Raw genomic sequence first — 19,716 nt, forward strand, 5'->3', positions numbered from 1 at the left:
TTTATTCCGCAGAAGTATTTTTAATAATTGTATAAGCATTTTAAATAATTTTATACTTTTACAACAATTTTATAGTTGCAACAAGCAGTAGAAAGTCAATTATTTTGTGCTTGCTAAGGGTGCGGGTTTGTGGGATGATTGGGAAAATGGGGACAATGTGGAGGGAAGGTCACACTGATGCTGGGACTGGTGTTGAAATACTGAATGTCTGTCACATATGCATCATGCAACTTTGTAAACCACAGTGTTTAAATAAAGGGGGAAAATTTAAGTATGTTTTCTGCTAAATAAAAGGTGGTGGGGATAATAGGCATAGTGTAAGTCAAGTGAAGTATCAAAGGTCATAAAAAAGAGCTTTTCCATACCTTGGGAATCCATGAATTATTTTAAATAAGGAATATAAGTTGCTTTTCTATAGATGGGGGATGGTTTAGAATGACATGGGAAGAAAAACAAGACATTATAGCAATGGTCCACATGAGAGATAATGGAGACAGGAAATCTTGCAGTAAAATGCTAGCAGAAAGAGACCTATGTTGTTTTATTTGTAGTGATCTCTTCCATGGACGACAGGGGTGTTGGAGGCCACTTCTGGTGAAGAGAAACAGGATGGCCAGGTGGGTCAGTGCTGAGCCAGTGCTGCTTGGGCACCCATCAGTGCTCAAGGGACCCCGTGTGGTGCCAGGCATCAAACTTAGGCTTTCTGTCTGCAAGGCATGGACTATCGAATTTTAACTCTATCCCTGGAAAAGCAGACCAAGTTTACAGAAATAGAAGAACTTGGTGATTTTTCATTTATCTTTGCTGTTCGGATCATGATTTTTTTGTTCAAGAAAATTGATGAGAATTATATTTCTTTTCTTTCCTTTTTTGCATTATCAAAAATCAAAGAACCTAACTCATATGACATGTGCTTTTGCCTCATTCCCAGAAACCCCCAGAAAAGCATGTTTTATTGTCTTCTTATTTTTAGATTTATGAAGAAGTCATAAATGTGACTTTTTTTTCTTCCTATATATTTATAGAATATTTAAATTCAGTGTAAATAGGCCTGCTGGTAACTTTTATTATTGTTGTTGCTGTTGCTGTTGTTACTCAGCCCAACATGATATCAGTTAACCTTTCCAGTATGTGTAGGATAATATTGGTTAATTCTTTCCTCCTTGCCACAGAGAGCTTAGGTTTATTGGGTTACTCCCATCACAGTGCTCCCATTCCTCTGTGTTTACTTGTAACTTCTTTCTTTGTGCTCTGCGTCCCCAACTGGTGAATCACCTTTATATCCTAGTCAGACTCTGTTAACTTGTAAATATTGCTTTTCTTTTCTCCTTAAGTCCTTTGCATAGTTAATTCAGAGCAATGTCCTTTTTGTTTTTTTTTTAAAGTCCAAAGTTTGAATTTATTCACGTTTTAAAAAAAATTTTTTTAGTGAGTCACAGTGAGGGTACAGTTACAGATTCACACATTTTCGTGCTTGTTTTTCCCTCATACAATGTTCGAGAGCCCATCCCCCCATCAGTGTCCATTCTCCACCACCAATGAACCCAGTATCCCTCCCACCCCCCATCCCATCCCCGCCCACCCCGCCTCTGTGGCGGGGCATTCCAATTTGTTCTCTCTCTCTCTCTCCTTTTGGGTGTTGTGGTTTGAGGTAGGGGCACTGAGTGGCCATCATGTTCAGTCTCTAGTCTACTTTCAGCGTGCATCTCCCTCCCCACGCAGGATCTCCAATCACATTTTATTTGGTGTTCCCTTCTCTATCTGGGATGACTTTCCACCAACATGTGAAGCCCGCTTCCAAGCTATGGAGCTAACCTTCTGGCATTATATACTACTATTCTTGGGTGTAAGTCTCCTACTCTGTTATTTTATATTCCACAGATGAGTGCAATCTTTCTATGCCTGTCCCTCTCTTTCTGGTTCATTCCACTTAGCATGATACTTTCCATGTTGATCCACTTATATGCAAAGTTCATGACTTCATCTTTTCTAACAGCTGCATAGTATTCCATTGTATAGATGTACCAAATTTTCTTTAACCAGTCATCTGTTCTCAGGCACTCGGGTTTTTTCCAGATTCTGGCTATTGTAAACAGTGCTGCGATGAACATATAAGTGCAGATGTCATTTCGACTATACTTTTTTGTTTCTCTAGGATATAGCAATGTCCTTTTTGTATAGACACAGGAAGACAGTTAACACTATGCTTTTGTAACTTGGGAGTTAATTGACTCTGAATGATATTCAACCCTGGGCATCTGTTCTCTCGATTTAAGCCTCAGTTGCCCTTACTTCCTAACACCCCAAAAGCAGGGTCCCAATAAGGGACTGAATGGACTCGGGGCAAGCTGTGAGCTACCCTGGCATCGAAAGGGGCCAGGCTAAAGGACCATAATACATAACTATAAGTTAAGAGCATGGTCATGGACAAATTCTGTCATGATTCAAAAAGTAACGTCCAGATTAGGACCCTGCTAGGGTTAGGAAAGATTAATCTGGCCTGGGCATTGTAGTCTGAGCTCTAGCGAGATGTCCCCAGAAGAGCCACCATACGAGATTAATGTATCTCTTACTGTGTCCATACAAAATAACAAATATTAAGAAGTAGAATTAAGTTCATTAAGTTACTGGACTAAGGAAAGGAGAGAAACCTCTGGGTGGTATATCTGCCCTTCAACCTCATGGGCCATCAGGAAGGGCTTTTGATATGTTTGATTGTGCAACCCCCTAATGCTGGGGAGTGGGAGAGAGATGAGAGAGAGAGCAGGGCAGCAAGATGGAGTGCGGGGAGAGTAGCAAGGGGTACTGAGGGAGAAGAGTGTAAGGGGAAGAATGCAGGAGCAGGCACGTGGAGAGATGAGAGACGCAGCTGCAAGAGGGAGCACAGAGAGATGAGCGGGAGAGACAGGAGACGGGAATGAGGGGCAGTGTGAGACTAGAATGGAGAGCTCAGTGAGACTGGAACAGGCTTGTGGGGAGAATGGGATAAACGGCAACTGATCACCAACCAGCCTAGCTGCCACGTTTCCTCCTTCATCTCCACCCATGGCCTTGGCCGACCCCGGTGGGGAAGCGGCCTGAGTCCGCAGAACGCGGTGAGGGACAGCAACGGGATCCCCCTAGCCGCTGCGTGATTACACAAGCATACGGCATATACTTCTCTTCTTTCTTGAATCAGCAGCCCCATTTACCTCTGGGAAATACTCTCTCCCAAAAGAATAAAACTGTCTGCCTTACAGGTCGGCTGGAGGCAGGATTTGGGGGGAAGGGGGGAGAGAGGGAAGTGGGAATATCGTGGTGGGAAATGTACACTGGTGAAGGGACAGACGTTGAAACATTGTATGATTGAAACCCAATCATGAACAACTTAGAGTCTCAACTGTGTACCTCACAGTGACTGAATAAAAAAAAATTTTTTTTTAGAAATACTCTCTTCCTTAGAAGTACAGGCAGATTCCGGATATATCTGAATATTCCTATCCCAGAAATGAGATTATACTGCCAGTAAAACTAAACTAATGTACATTCTCAACCATCTAGATTGACTGAAGGTAAGCTCAAGAGACAAGTAAGTTCAAATAAAATATTTATTTAGGAGCAGCCCTAGGTTAATACCACAAGTATTAAAAGAAAATTTTTTCTTGTCATTTAGACTTGGAAAACTGCAAAAACATATCCTGGAAGAACATGGTTCCAGTGCATGGAAGAACCACCCAAGAATGAAGCCATCAAGAAAGAAGACAGACACAGTAACAGCTGACAGGGGAACAAATGGGACTTCATTATATGAGCCAATAAAGCTCTTTTGTTTAAGCCTGTTTGAGCTAGGATCCTGGCTCAATCAATACACATTCAAAAGTTCAAATAATTTGCTGAAACATTCTACATATGACTTCTGCTCCAAATGATTGTTAATTTTTTAAGAACTTTTATATGTGGGTTGCCTCTGATAGCTATCATTCATAATTGTTCTATTCTTTCATTTTCATTCTTTATCTTCTGTTTCTGTGTTCTAGGAAATTTATCTTCCATTTATCTTTACTCACTGGTTTAGTTTCTTGAAATATCCTTTCAGGGGTCATAACTTCCATTTTAGAGTGTAATTCAATAACCATGTTTTCCAACCCACTAATATTTTTCTTCCACTTTGACCAGTTCCTTTTTAATAATGGATTATTCTAGTCACACAGATAAAAAAAATCAGCATACACTAGAATGCGATTTCGTTGATAATTTTCAATGAATGGAACTGTTGTTCATATTCCTGTAAAATGATCTTCTTTATTAAATCATGTATAACGTCTCTGAACATGCTTCATCTTTATAGCACTTACTACCTGAGATATGTAGAAGGAAATATCTCTAACTAGTACCTAGAACAATGCTCGGTACAAATTGACACTCAAAAAATTTTTATTGGTTATGTAAATGGCTTATATAAACACATTAACTTGTTCATATTATCTTTAGTTAGGTAAATTATCCAAAAAAATGTAAATGACCAACAAAGGAATCCTATCACACATGTAGGAGCTGTCACTTATACAGAATTAAAAGCTAAATTAATTGTGCATTTGCACCTGTTCACCAAAATCAAAGTCTGGTATAGCAGGGGGACATCACTCAGTGCTGAGATAATAAGTGTCCCTGGAAGAACCAGGCATCACATGGAACTTTGAAAAAGAGGTAAAATTTGAAAGGGAAGTTGGGAGATTCTTCCAAAAGCATTGGAATACAGGTCAATCCACCCACACTAGTCAGCACCCATTCTGCCTTTCAAAGGTACATGTGCTTTTAATATTAGAATTTAATGGTACAAACAAAAATAATTTAAAATATTATATTTTTATCATACTAAAGGAAAATGCAAAGAATAGGATACCAGGGAAAGAATTCATTGGCATCTTACTCTCCTGTTTGATTATGTTACATCAGGCATTTCTTGTCAAGAATTCTTGTAAGAGGGGCTGGAGAAATAGTACAGCAGGTAGGGCGTTTGCCTTGCACACGGCCAACCCAGGTTCGATTCCCAGCATCCCATATGGTCCCCTGAGCACCACCAGGGGTAATTCCTGAGTGCAGAGCCAGGAGTGATCCCTGTGCATCGCTGGGTGTGACCCAAAAAGAAAGAAAAAAAAAAGAATTCTTGTAAGAATAAGTTCTCCTTTTTAGGTGTGTACTACTCCTGGAAAGATGCTGATATTGATAAAGTATATTATTGAGAATAAAAACAAAAAAAAAACCTTTTTTTTAAGTTTAGACCAAAAGTGGGCTTGGTTTCCCAGCAATCTCCAATTAATCTCCCCTTGTATATCCCATAAGATCCATTTTTAAAGAGTCTCCTCACAGTTACACAGGACCACCAAAAGGAAGAGAATATCCTAGAAGGGAAAAGGAAAGAACATTACTTCCAGACTACCACAGGCATTGTGGCAAAGCAGAGCAGAACCCCACCACGAGGAGTGGATGAAGATAGGAACCCCCAAAATAAAAATCCAATGACTCAATGCATGCATAAGTAAACTTTATGCACCTAATTTCATTTTTTTATACTTTATAAATTACTGTGATTTACAAAACTATTCATAGTTGAGTTTTAAGCATACAACACTGCATCACCAATCCAACACCAGTGTCAACTTCCCTCTACCAATGTTCCTGGTTGCCTTCCTTATTCCCTTTATGCCGCCCACCCCCCACCTCCAGCCTGCTCTCTTCACAGGAACCTTTCTAAGTTTGGTGGTTAAAGTTTGGGGCTCTTGATTTCAGTGTTGTTGACTCTGTGGTTTGTATATTTGACTCTATCATTTCTAATACCACCTTTTACCTGACTCTCCCGACCTGGTCCCCATTGCTTCTCATCTATCTCTTCTTTCCTTCCCCCCTGCTTCTTATTTCTTTCTCTTTCTGATACTCTGGTGCCAAGTTGATCTGGGTATCCCCTTTCAAAACATTGCATTCCCTCATCCAATTATTCTAAATATCACATATAAGTGATGTTATCCTGCGTTTATCTTTCTTTTTTTTTTTTTTAAATTTTATTGAATCACTGTAAGATAGTTACAAGCTTTCATGTTTGGGTTACAATCACAAAATGATCAAACACCCATCCCTCCACCAGTGCACATTCCCCACCACCAATATCCCTGGTATACCCCCCTTTCCCACCCTCCCTTTGCTGCCATGGCAGACAATATTCCCCATACTCTCTCTCTGCTTTGGGGCATTATGGCTTGCAACACAGACACTGAGAGGTAATCATGTTTGGTCCGCTATCTACTTTTGGCACACATCTCCCATCCTTATTGATTCCTCTAGCCATCATTTTCTTAGTGGTCCCTTCTCTATTCCATCTGCCTTTCGCCAGGAGTAATTCTTTTTTTTTTTTTTTTTTTTTAATTTTATTGAATCACCATGTGGAGGGTTACATAGTTCTCAGGATTATGTCGGTTATACAGTTCTCAAACACCCTTCACTTCACCAGTGCCCATCTTCCATCACCAACCCCCCCAGTATACCTGCCGCCCCCTCCCACCTCCCCAGTCCCAACCCTTGCACATGATATGTTTCACTTCGTTTACGCCTTATTTCGATTACATTCCATGTTTCAACACACAACTCACTACCGTTGTTGGGGTTTCCCCCAAAGAAGAAAAGCAGTCCTATTGCCAAGGAGGCATTTGATAGTTCTCCATTGCTAAGAATATAGAGATATTAAGTCCCGCTGTTTGTTACATAGTTTTTCTTTTTCCCCCTTGCCCCGCGCCACCGAGTTCACGCCTGTTTTAGTAATCGCCACGCTGCCTGACAAGGGAAAAAAAACCGAAAAGGATGGTTATTTCCCGTCATCAGCAGGCGTGGGGCTCTGGCTTAGTTGATAGACTTGTAGAGTATCTGCAAGCAGTCTCTGGAACCGACGGTCTTGCGCTGGTGTCGGCTCCGGCTCGAGATTCCACCAGCGTCCCGCTGTTCCTTGTACATAATTTTTCCCCTTATATCCCATTCCCACGCCACCAGGTCTGTTTGCTTAATGGACATCACACTGTAGTTGATGACACACCGCGTTTCTTCCCGAGAAAGAAGAAAATTTCTTCTCAGCCGGCGTGGGGATATAGCTTAGTTCAGTCTAGTGAGATGGCTACCCCTTTGATTGCCTTCAATATTTCAGCAACAGACTTACTATTAGGATCTCCCACAAAAGTCCGCCCCATTAGAAAGGAACCATTACATATTGCTCATACTAAGATGACATTAAGTCGCGCGGCCGCGGCAGCGGCCGCGCGGTTTTGGGTTTCTGTATAAAGTCCAGGGAAAGTACAACCAGAAATAACATCACTACAAACTTTTACCCTTTTATGGTGCTCATAAGATGGAGAAACCTAGAGAGAGGCTCGGCGTCTCCGTTTTGCGCTCAGGAAAACCGCGGCCCCTGCGCTGTGCTCAGGAGGGAGGAGTTGAGAGAGAGACAGGTTAAAAGAATTGGGGGATGCCCGGGTCCCACAGCTTCAGCACGCCGTGGGGTCTCTGGTCCCATGCCGGAATTAGTTCAGTGGGCTGCTTGGGGTCCGAGGGCGCTCCCTCGGGCCCCTCCATCATGCTCCTTCCACAGCCGGGTCCAAAAGCCCTGCGTTTATCTTTCTTCTGGCTTACTTCATTTAACATCATGTCTCCCAATTCCCAGCAGGTTGCTGCAAATTGCATGATTTCATCTTTCCTTACAATTGTGTAGTATTCCATTGTGTATATATACCACATTTTCATGTTCCACTTAGCTGGTGTTGGACACCTAGGTTGATTCCAAATATTTGCTACTGCACTGAGTGCTGCGGTGAATGATGGTGTGCATATGCTCTTTGAATGACTCCTTTTCTGTCCTGGGGATAAATACCCAAAAGTGGAATTGCTAGGTCATATGGGAGCTCAGTTTAGAGTTTTCTGAACACCCTCCATACTGTTTCTCTAGGGCTTAGACCATACAACATTCCTACCCGCAGTGGATGAGGACTTCTTTTTCACCACATCCCCACCAACAGAAATTGTTCCAAATATTTTTTATATGCACTGTAGCATTGTCATCCCATTGTTCATCAATTTGCTTGAGCGGGCACCAGTAACATCTCCATGGAAATAAATGTTAGGTTTATTGGAATTATATAATTAGCAAGAAGCTAGAAGGTTCGAGTGACAGAAGATATTAGGGTGCATGCACAGAGTGATAGCACAGTGGGTAGGGCGTTTGCCTTGCACACGGCCAACCCCAGTTTGATTCTTCCATCCCTTTTGGAGAGCCCGGCAAGCTACCAAGAGTATCCCGCCCGCACGGCAGAGCCTGGCAAGCTACCCGTGGCATATTTGATATGCCAAAACAGTAACAAAAAGTCTCACAACAGAGACATTACTGGTGCCTGCTCGAGCAAATTGATGAACAATGGGACAACAATGCTATAGTGCTACAGTGCATATAAAAAATATGTAAAGAAAAAATATGTAACTGTGAGGAGATTCTTTGGAAATGGATCTTATGGGCTATACAAGGGGAGATTAACTGGAGATTTCTGGGAAAAACATGCCCACTTTTGGTCTAAACTTTAAAAAAAAACACAACAGTGTTTTGGTTTTTTTTTTTGGGTCACACCTGGCGATGCACAGGGGTTACTCCTGACTCTGCACTCAGGAATCACCCCTGGCGGTGCTCAGGGGACCATATGGGATGCTGGGAATAGAACCCGGGTCGGCCGCGTGCAAGGCAAACGCCTTACCCGCTGTGCTACCGCTCCAGCCCCAGTTTTTTTTGTTTTTATTCTCAACAATATACTTTATCAATATCAGCATATTTCCAGGAGTAGTACACACCTAAAAAGGAGACCTTATTCTTACAGATTCTTGACAAGCAATGCCTGATGTAACATAATCAAACAGGAGAGTAAGATGCCAATGAATTCTTTCCCTGGTATCCTATTCTTTGCATTTTCCTTTAGTATGATAGAAATATAATATTTTAAATTATTTTTGTTTATACCATTAAATTCTAACATTAAAAGCTCATGTACCTTTGAAAGGCAGAATGGGTGCTGACTAGTGTGGGTGGAATGACCTGCATCCCGATGCTTTTGGAAGATTATTCCTTCAAAGCTTCTTTAAGATTATTTTGATGCTTATTCAGGTTAAGATTCAATTAGAGGGCTCTAACCTAGGCCACCCCATCTCTGGTGATATTTTAGAACTCTGATGATTTTTTTAAAGTTGGACCAGAGTTGGGAGTGGTTTTCCCAGAATCTTCCAGTTATATCCTCCCTGTATAGTCCATAAGATCCATTTCCAAAGAGACTCCTCACAGTTACACAGGAACACCAAAAGGAAGAAAATATCCTAGCAGGGGAAAGAAAAGATCACCAGTCCCAGACACCACAGGCACTATGGGTAAACAGCGCAGAACCCTGCCATGAGAAGTGGATGAAGAGAGGATCCCCAAATCTCAACAGAAATATCCACATGAAAAATATCTGTCTGATAAGGCATTCAGAGATGAAATCATGAGGGTGTTTAATGAGCTTAAAGAAACAGTGGCAAGGATATCCAATAAAACATAGGAGAATATGAGAGATAGTGGGATAAATATCCAATAAAATACAGAAGGATATGAGAGAAACAGTGGAATGAACAGCCAATAAAATACAGGAGGAAATGAAAGCATAAATAAGAAAATACAAACAGAAGTGTCATTAATTAAAAATTTGGTAGATGAGACAAAAAACTCAATGAGTGCCCTCAACAGCACAGTACCAAAGCTGAAGAAAGAAACACTCCAGGCCCTATGTCAATGGTGGGTTATAGTTTAAAAACATAATGAGAAAAAGGCCTCACCAGGAATACTTTACCTACATAGACACTTATTCAGATTTGAAGGAATGATACACAACTTCATGGACAAACAACAGCTCAGGAATTTCATAGACTAAAAAACCTTAAAAGAAAGACTGAAGGGGCTACTGAAAGGCAAGACAACCCTCACAAACACAACAAACTTCTATAGAAAGATGGCACGAAACACTAGGACAATAATCTCTCTCAATGTCAAAGAACTAAATATATCAATTAAGAAATACGGAATTGAAAGAGGATTTTAAAATGTAACCCAAGATTCTGCTGCCTACAAGAAACACATTGGAAAAGTCAAAGCAAACACAGACTCAAAATTAGAGGCTGGAAAACAACTCTTCAAGCAAACAACTCATTCAAAAAGTCCAGGGGGGCTATATTCGTATCAGTCTACGTAGACTTTCGGGCTGGAAAAGGTTCGAAGGAACAGCGATGGCTATTTCTAATAATCAAGGGATACATACATCAGGAAGAAATTACACTCCTAAACATAAATGAACCTAATGAGGGACCACCAAAATACTTAAAACAACTGCTAATAGACTTCAAAGAGGACATTAGCAGCAGTACAATAGTAGTATAATAGTAGTTGGAGATTTCAACAGGACCTTATTAACTCTTGCTAGATCAGTGAGACTAAAACTCAGCAATGAAATGCTGACTTTGAATGAAGAAATGGAAGGGGGGGGGGGGGTAATAGATATATACAGAGATTTTCACCCCACAAAAGCCAAATACACATTCTTTTCCAGTGCACAGGGGACATTCTCCAAGATAGACCACATGCTGGGCCACAAAACATACATCCATAAAATCAAAAGATAGAAATTGTATCAACTATCTTTTCAGACAACTCAAAATAAAAGGAAAAGAACCAAAACAAGCACCTGGAAATTAAACAGCTCACTACTGAACAACCAGTGGGTTAAAGAGGAAATCAGTAAAGAAATCAAAATATTCTTGGAGGGGCTGGAGTGATAGCACAGCGGGTAGGGCATTTGCCTTGCACGCGGCCGACCTGGGTTTGATTCCCAGCATCCCATTTGGTCCCCTGAACCCTGCCAGGGGTAATTCCTGAGTGCAGAGCCAGGAGTGACTCCTGAGTATCGCCGGGTATGACCCAAAAAGCAAATACATAAATAAATATATATATACATATATATATGCATATTCCTGGAAACATATGAGAATGGAGGATATGAGTTGCCAGAACTTGTGGGACACAGCATAAGCAGTGTGAAGAGGAAAGTTTGTAGCTCTGCAAGTGTTTATCAGGAAGAAAGAAAGGACCCACATAAATAATTTGACTTCACAGCTTAAGTTCTTGGAAAATGACAATAAAGGAGTCCAAACAAGGCAGGAGGAAAGAAATAATAAAATTTAAAGAAGAAATCAATAAGTTGGAATTTAAAAAAAAGTCCAAAATATCAATGAAACCAAGAGATGATTCTTTGAAAAAATGAACAAAATCGATAAACCACTAGCAAGACTCACAAAGAAACAGAGAGAAAGAACTCAAATAAACTTAATCAGAAATGAAAGGGGAAAACCAGGACCATTGGTGATTGGAAAAGTACACTGGTGAAGAGACATGTGTTAGAACATTATATGACTAAAATCCAATCATGAACAACTTTGCAAATGTGTATATCACTATAATTCAATAAAAATAAAATAAAATATCCAAAGAAAAGAAATGAAAGGGGGAAATCAGAACAGAAACTAAAGAAATTCAAAATATCACAATAGATTTCTTTGAGAATCTATATGCCATGAAATAAGAAAACTTAGGGGCTGGAGTGATAGCACAGCGGGTAGGGAGTTTGCCTTGCACACAGCCGAAAATAAAAGAAAAAAAAAACTCTCAACAATTGAACCTGGGTTCAATTCCGAGCATCCCATATGGTCCCCTGAGCACTGCCAGAAGTAATTCCTGAGTGCATGAGCCAAGAGTAAGTCCTGTGCAATGCTGGGTGTGACCCAAAAAGAAAAAAAAAAGAAAGAAAGAAAAGAAATAAGAGAACCTAGAAGAAATTGATAAATTCTTGCATTCCTGTAACCTACTAAAGGTGAACCAAGAAGATTTGGAATACCTGAACAGACCTATCACTATTAAGGAAACTGAAATGGAAATCAAAAGTCTTCCCAAAACAAAAGCGTAGGCCTTGATGGATTTGCTAGTGGATTCTTCCAAACCTTTAAAGAGGACCTACTGTCAGTCCTTTTCAGGGTCTTCGAGAAAAAAGAAGAATAAAAACATTCTCAGGCAGTTTCTTGAGACAAATATTACTGTGATACCCAAAGCAGAGACACCATGGAAAATGAAAATTACAAGTGGATATTCCTGATTAACACAGACTCAGAAATCCTCAACAAATGACTAGCAAACTGAATCCAAAGACTCATCAAAAAAGATCATACACCATGACCAAGTAGGATTCATCCAGGGTATGTGCAAGGAGGTTTAACATTCACAAATCAGTCAACATGATACAGCATATCAACAAAAGAAAAAAAGACTATATGATCATGTTAATAGATGCAGAGAAAGCATTTGACAAGATCTAGCACCCATTCATGTTTCTTCATGGATAATTCCAAACACTGCTAATCTTCATTTTTTGGTCACCCGTCATGATAAAAAAAACTCTCAACAAAATGAAAGTTGAAGGAATGTTTCTCAATATAGTCAAAGCCATCTACTACAAGCCCACAGCAAGCATTATCCTCATTGGGGAAAAACTGAAAGCCTTCCCACTAGATCCAGTCACTAGACAAGGTTGCCCACTTTCACCACTTTTATTCAATATAGAACTGGAAGTAACTGCCTTAGCCGTTAGGGAAGAAAAAGATATCAAGGACATCCATGTAGGAAAGGGAGAAGTCTAGCTCTCACTATTTGCAGATGTTATGGTACCATACTTAGAGAATCCTAACGACTCTACCAAAAGCTTCTAGAAACAATAGATTTGTATGGTAAAGTGTCAATGTCACTGTCACTATCATCCTGTTGTCCATTGATTTGCTCGAGTGGGCACCAGCAACATCTCCATTCATCCCTGTTGCATGCTAGTGTAGCCCAATGGCATACTGGGGGCTCTTTCAGGGTCTGGGGAATGAGTACCATCATCAGGTAAAAAAAAAATGAATATCCAAAAGTCTATGGCTTTCCTATAAACAAAGAATTAAAGAGAAGAAAGTGATATTTGAAAAAGCAATCCCATTCACAATTGTGCTCAGAAAATCAAGTACCACGGAATTAGCTTAACTAAGGAGGTAAAGGACTTATACAAAGAAACTGAAAAATGCTACTTCAAGAAATAAAAGAAAGCATGAGGAAATGGAGACAGATCCTCTGCTCATGGAATTGGGAGAACTAACATTGTCAAAATGGCAATATTCCCCAGAGCATTATACAGGTTCAACGCAGGCCCTATAAGGATACTCATGATATTTTTTAAAGAAATAGAAAAAAACACTCCTGAAATTTAAATGGAACAATAATTCCACCCCCAAAAAGGCCAACAATATTATTGGGAAAAGACGATGGGAGATATCACCTTTTCCAACTTCAAATTATACTGTAGCACTGTAGTAGCACTATCATCCCATTGTTCGTGGATTTGCTCTAGCAGGCACCAGTAACATCTCCATTGTGACACTTGTTGTTACTGTTTTTGGCATACTGCTTTGGGCACGGGTAGCTTGCCAGGCTCTGCCGTGCGGGCGGGATACTTTTGGTAGCTTGCTGGGCTCTCTGAGAGGGACAGAGGAATCAAACCCAGGTCGACCGCACACAAGGCAAACACCCTACCCGCTGTGCTATCGCTCCAAACTATACTACAAAGTGATATTAATTAAAACAGCATGATATTGTTATAAAGACAGACCTGCAGACTAATGGAATAGAGTTAAATATTCTGACACAGACTCTCAAACATATGATCATTTAATCTTTGATAAAAGAGCAAGAAATATGAAGTGAAGCAAGAAAAGCCTCCTCAACAAGTGGTGCTGCGAAAACTGGGCAGCTACATGCAAGAAAAAATAAATAAATGAACTCAGAACTCTTTCTAATGGTAGGCACAAAAGTCATATCAAAATGGATTAAATATCTTCATATCAAACCTGAATCCATAGGGTACAGGGAGGAACATGTGAGCAGAACCCTCCTGACAATGAAGTTAAAGTCATCTTCAAAGATGAAACACCATTGACCAAGAAAGTGGAAATGAAGATAAATAAATGGAACTACATTAAACTAAGAAGCTTCTGCACCTTAAAAGAAATGGTGACAAAGATAAAAAAAACACAGCCCATGGAATGAGAAAAATTATATACAAAATGAGCATCTGAAAAGGGGTTAATATCAAAGATATAAATGACACTGGTAGCACTATATCACTGTCATCCCATTGTTCAATGATTTGCTCAAGCGGGCACCATTGTGAGACTTGTTGTTACTTTTTTTTTTGGCATGTCAAACATGCCACAGGTAGCTTGCCAGGCCCTGCTGTGCGGGTGGGATACTTTCGGTAGCTAGCCAGGCTCTCTGAGAGGGACAGAGGAATCGAACTCAGGTCGGCTGCATGCAAGGCAAATGCCCCTACCTGCTGTGCTATCTCTCCAGCCCAAACTTTAAAAGAAAAAAAAAATCAACCCCATCAAAAGTATGAGGAGAAGCAATGAACAGAAACATCCTCAAAGAAGAAATACAAATGGCAAAAAGGCACATGAAAAAATGCTGTATGCCACCAGTCATCCGGGAGATGCAAATTAAAACAATAATGAAATATCATCTCGTACCACAGAGACTGGTACACATCAGAAAGAACAAGAACAGCCAGTGCTAGCACAGATTCAGGGAGAAAGGGACTCTGACTCATTGCTGGTGGGAATGCTGACTGGTAGAGCCTTTTTGAAAAGTAATAAGGTTATTTCTCAGAAAACTAAAAATTGAGCTCCCATTTGACCCAGCAATACCACTTTTTAGATATATCCTGGAGACCCAAAGACACATAGTAGAAATGCCATCTTCATTCCTATATTCAATGCAGCACTATTCACAATGGCCAGATTCTGAAAACAGCCTGAGAGCCCAAGAATAGATGAGTGGATAAAGAAACTGGTACCTTTACAAATGGAACACTCTGCAACCATCAGGAAAAACAAAGTCACGACGCCCGGACGCCCCGGAGTCCAAATGCCTCCTTTCACCTGCAGAAACCTCCTTTAAGGCAGGGCGTGGATTCCGGGAAGAGTGACATGAGCTTGGGCATATCAGAATTCAGAGATCCCAATTTCATTTCTACAACAGAGGGCATTTCTGATAAGCTTAGATTCAAAATTATTTTTTAGTATTTAACAAAGCATTGGGGGTTAGCAGTCAGATAAAAAAAAACTGATATAGAAAACCCTGTGAACCCTTTTATTATTAATAAAAGGTATCGATGAGGATCTGAGGAAATAATTTCAACAAATATTCATATAGAGTCTACTTCTCTCTGGCCATTCCTCTAGGCTTGAACATGGTGGCAAAGTAAATAAATGAATAGAATCCTTACTTCAAAAAAAAAAAGTCACGAAATTTGCTTATAAATGGATGGATAGGGAGAGTGTCATGCTGAGTGAAATGAGTCAAAAGGAGAGAGATAAACTTATAATGATTGCACTCACCTGTGAGACATAAAAAAGAAGGGTAATATGAGACTGATACCCACAGACAGCAGAAACAAGGGCCAGAAGACTGGATGGAAGCTTGCCACAAGTGGAAGGATGGCGGGGCGCGGGGGGGAGCGCAGTTAGGGTAGTGAAGGGGCCACTATGACAATGACAGTTGGAAATGATCACTCTGGACAAGAAGTGAGTGCTGAAAGCATATAAAAGTATACTTGATAACCCGTCAGGACCTGTATTGCAAACCATAATGCCTAGAAGGAAAGATAGTGTGTGTGTGTGTGTGTGTGTGTGTGTGTGTGTGAGAGAGAGAGAGAGAGAGGGGGGGGGGATGAGAAGGCTGAGATGGGGGCAGGAAGAAAACTGGGGAACATTGTTGGTGAGAAATATACACTGGTAAAGGGATAGGTATTGGATAATTCTATGACTGAAACCCAATCACGAACTTTGTAATTGTGTATCTCATGGTGATTCAATTTAAGAAAATAATAATTTTTTTTAAAAAAAAGAGAGAATAAAAGTGCCAGTCATAGGGACAGGTTGTGGTGTGGAGTTGGGGGCGGGAGGGAAACTGGGGACATTGGTGGCAGGAAATGTACAGTGGTGAAAGGAGGAGTGTTGAAACATTATATGACTAAAACGATGACGATCAACTTTGTAACTGTGCATCTCATAGTAATTCAATAAAAAAGCTTTTAGGGGAGAACACAAACACAGTCCCCTAGTACCACGAATTATGCAGTCAAGTTTCCCACATTTGGGGAAATGGCCAGGGTAAGCATATCCAAAGTGCAGTGGATAATCCTTGCCCTGGGAAAACACCTTCGTGATCATGGTATCTCCCCTGCCAGGTATCAATTTTTTTAATTTTTAAATAAAATATACTATAATACATAAAATTTATGCAAATAGATAACTGTTTTATTATTTTACTGAATCACAGATACAAGCTTTCATATTTGGGTTAGAGTCATACAATGATCAAACACCCATTCCTCCACCAGTGCACATTCCCCACCACCAATATCCCAGTATACACCCCCTTTCCCACCCTCCCTCTGCCCCCATGGCAGACAATATTCCCCATAATCTCTCTCTACTTTGGGGCATTATGGTTTGCAATACAGATACTGAGAGGTTATCATGTTTGGTCCTTTATCTACTTTCAGCACACATCTCCCATCCCGACCGATCCCTCCAACCATAATTTTCTTAGTGATCCCTTCTCTATTCCAGCTGCCTTCTCCCCTGCTCATGAGGCTGACTTCCAATTATGGAGAAATATTCCTGGCCTTTGTGTCTACTGTCCTTGGGTGTCAGTTATGTTAGTTTATACTCCACAAATGAGTGCAGTCTTTCTAGTCTGTCCCTCTCTCTCTGACTCATTTCACTTAGCATGATACTCTCCATGTCTATCCACTTATAAGCAAAGCAAATAGATAGCTCTTATATCTTCTGGCAGTGTTTTCTCTGAACATATTTTTGTACTACTGAGAACAGCTCAATTAAACCTCCCAAATAATGATTTCATGCTCTCCCCAACCCTAACTAAATCCTGAAACATCACCAGAAACCTGTGTCTAGACCTTTCCATTTCAGCATGCTTTCTTTGCTGGGGGTTAGGCAAAGTGCTGACAGGGAAAAAATATGACTTGTTTTTGAGAGCAGAGATATAAGCTGTGACTGAGATGATGCGTATGTTTTCACAGAGGGCGGTGATGAAGAATCTCATATCTGACCAACCTACCTTCTTCCATCCACAGAAAGTCACGTGCTATTCTAACCACATCACTAATTCTGAAAGACAGGGACCCCTACACATGACCTCCAGGTCAATGCCTCTAATTGGGCTGATAATCTAGAAGACAATCCAACCCAAAGATCCTGGTATCCAAATGCTCTCTGTACTAAGTACAGCCCATGAGAGTAACTGTAGAATCCAGCGAGCTCATTCTTTTTGCCACTATGGGGTGCTTGTTTTAAAAGACAAACTTTAGCATCTCATAAAAAGACTTTCCAACTCCTGCCTGGCCAGAATCTGCTGTTTGAACTAGCAGGCCCAGGTTATTTTAAGAATGGCTTTCACCTTACTAAGTTTGACTTTACCCCATTAAGGGCTGTATCTGGAAAAGTGAACTTCTTCCCTGCCTACATGTTTTCTTGAGATCTTAGACGGGTTCTCACAGTGCTTGACATTCCCTCACCTTCCTATTCTCTCTGTGTGTCTCTCTGTCTCTCTCTCTCTGTCTCTCTCTCCCTCCCTCTGTCTTTCTCTCTCTATCTCCCTTCCTTCTTTCCTCTCTCCCATCCCCTCTTTCTTTTTTCCTTCCTCCACCCTCCACTCCCTCCCTCCCTCAGTGAGCTCTATAATCAGAATATTCATGAGCTTGCCAACTAATGAGCGCACCCCATCAAGTGTGTGTATGAATGACTTTAGGTTAACAGTATCAATGGGGATAGAGAGGATTTTTTTTTAATCTTATAAGCCTCTGCAAATCTTTTTTTTAAATTAATGAATCACCATGAGGTACAGTTACAGACTTACAAACTTCTGTGCTTACATTTCAGTCATACAATGGTCAAGTATCCATCCTTCCACCAGTGCCCATTTTCCACCACTAATGGTCCCAGCATCCTTCCCACTATCCCCACCCCATTCCCCCTCCCCCCACCCTGCTTCTGTGGCAGGGCATTCCCTTTTACTCTCTTTCTCTCTCTCTCCTTTTAGGTGTTGTGGTTTGCAGTAAAGGTATTGAGTGGCCATCATGTTCATTCTATAGTCTGTTTTCAGGGTACATCTTCCATCCCGAGCAGATTAGAGGGGATTTTTTTAAAGAAGAAAGGAAGAATGTGTGTGTGCTTATTCTTCCTTTCTATATGTTTATATTACAACATATATATTTATATATGTATTTATTCTTCCAGACCTTGCCATGTGGGCAAGATACTCTCAGTAGCTTGCTGCGCTCTCTGAGAGGGGCGGAGGAATTGAACCCGAGTTGACCGCATGCAAGGCAAATGCCCTGCTGCTGTGCTACTCGTGGCGTATTCGATATGCCAAAAAAAGTAACGACAAGTCTCACAATGGAGACATTACTGGTGCCCGCTCGAGCAAATCGATGAGCAATGGGATGACAGTGACAGTGACAATTTATTCTTCCTTTCTATAATATCATGTGGTAAGAGAGAAATCTAAATCTGGCGGAGTACAGAAGAGGGAGCTCTTGAGTCAAATGGGTTGAGAAATCCAACACAGAGATAAGGGATTTTAATGTTTGTCATATGGATGGACTGGAGTGATAGAACAGCAGGTAGGGCATTTGCTTTGCACGCAGCCGACCTGGGTTCAATTCCTCCATCCCTCTTGGAGAGCCCGGCAAGCTACCGAGAGTATCCCGGCCCCACGGCGGAGCCTGGCAAGCTACCCGTGGCGTATTCAATATGCCAAAAACAGTAACAACAAGTCTCACAATGGAGATGTTACTAGTGCCCGCTCGAGCAATTCAATGAACAACTGGACGACAGTGCTACAGTGCTACAGTCATATGGATGATTTAGATAGCAAGCAGAGATTTGGGGAAAGGCTTAGAGACCTGAGATAAGGCAGAAGGTTAGCATGGCTAGAGACCGATTTGGAGTAGAGAGGGGATGGAGACAGAGCTAAGTGGGTAAAAGCTTATGAACATGTTGATTTGGGCCAGGCAGAGGATTTGAGAAGTTAGCTCCATTCTACCCCTGTTCTGACTCATTGGTATATTGAACAGTATAGATCTGTGATCCTATGAGGAACATTCATAAATATTCTCTAGAACCTTAGTTCTAGTTTCCATTATATGAAATAAAATAAGAAGCTAAGAGGTTATGGACTATATGATTGAAAATTAGAGGATATGTGGGTCTGGAGGCCCCATTCTGCTGGATTTTTTTAAAACCTCCAATAGAAATCCACTATTTTTCTTTCTTCTTTCCCCTTAGTTCAAAAGCACAAACAGCATAAACATTCGGGACACAGGCATTGGAGTTAGAAATCATGACCTCGGGTTTCCCAGGCAAGATCTGTAAGTCACTGAACTATCTTCCAGGATTCCTAAATTTAATTTTTATTCAGTTTCAATATTTAGAACAACACTATGATCACTGGATGTGATTGAGCTTTCCGGG

At 40.8% G+C, this 19,716-nt stretch overlaps 1 protein-coding gene and 1 non-coding gene across 2 annotated transcripts in view; both read right to left on the minus strand.

Annotated features, from left to right (window-relative positions):
* The window catches only part of IL19 (interleukin 19), a 68,038-nt gene extending 52,986 nt beyond the window's left edge, over positions 1–15,052 (minus strand). Inside the window, exon 1 of the mRNA XM_004610056.2 lies at positions 15,012–15,052. The gene's annotated coding sequence lies outside the window, so the exon portion shown is untranslated. The remainder of the gene's footprint in view (positions 1–15,011) is intronic.
* Positions 15,053–16,251: 1,199 nt separating this feature from the next.
* LOC129406711 (U1 spliceosomal RNA) lies at positions 16,252–16,414 on the minus strand. Its single transcript, XR_008631184.1, has one exon. It is a non-coding gene; the product is annotated as a U1 spliceosomal RNA (small nuclear RNA).
* Between the last annotated feature and the right edge of the window lie 3,302 nt (positions 16,415–19,716).

This window comes from Sorex araneus, chromosome 7 (genome assembly GCF_027595985.1).
Source record: "Sorex araneus isolate mSorAra2 chromosome 7, mSorAra2.pri, whole genome shotgun sequence".
Classification (NCBI taxonomy): Eukaryota; Metazoa; Chordata; class Mammalia; order Eulipotyphla; family Soricidae; genus Sorex; species Sorex araneus.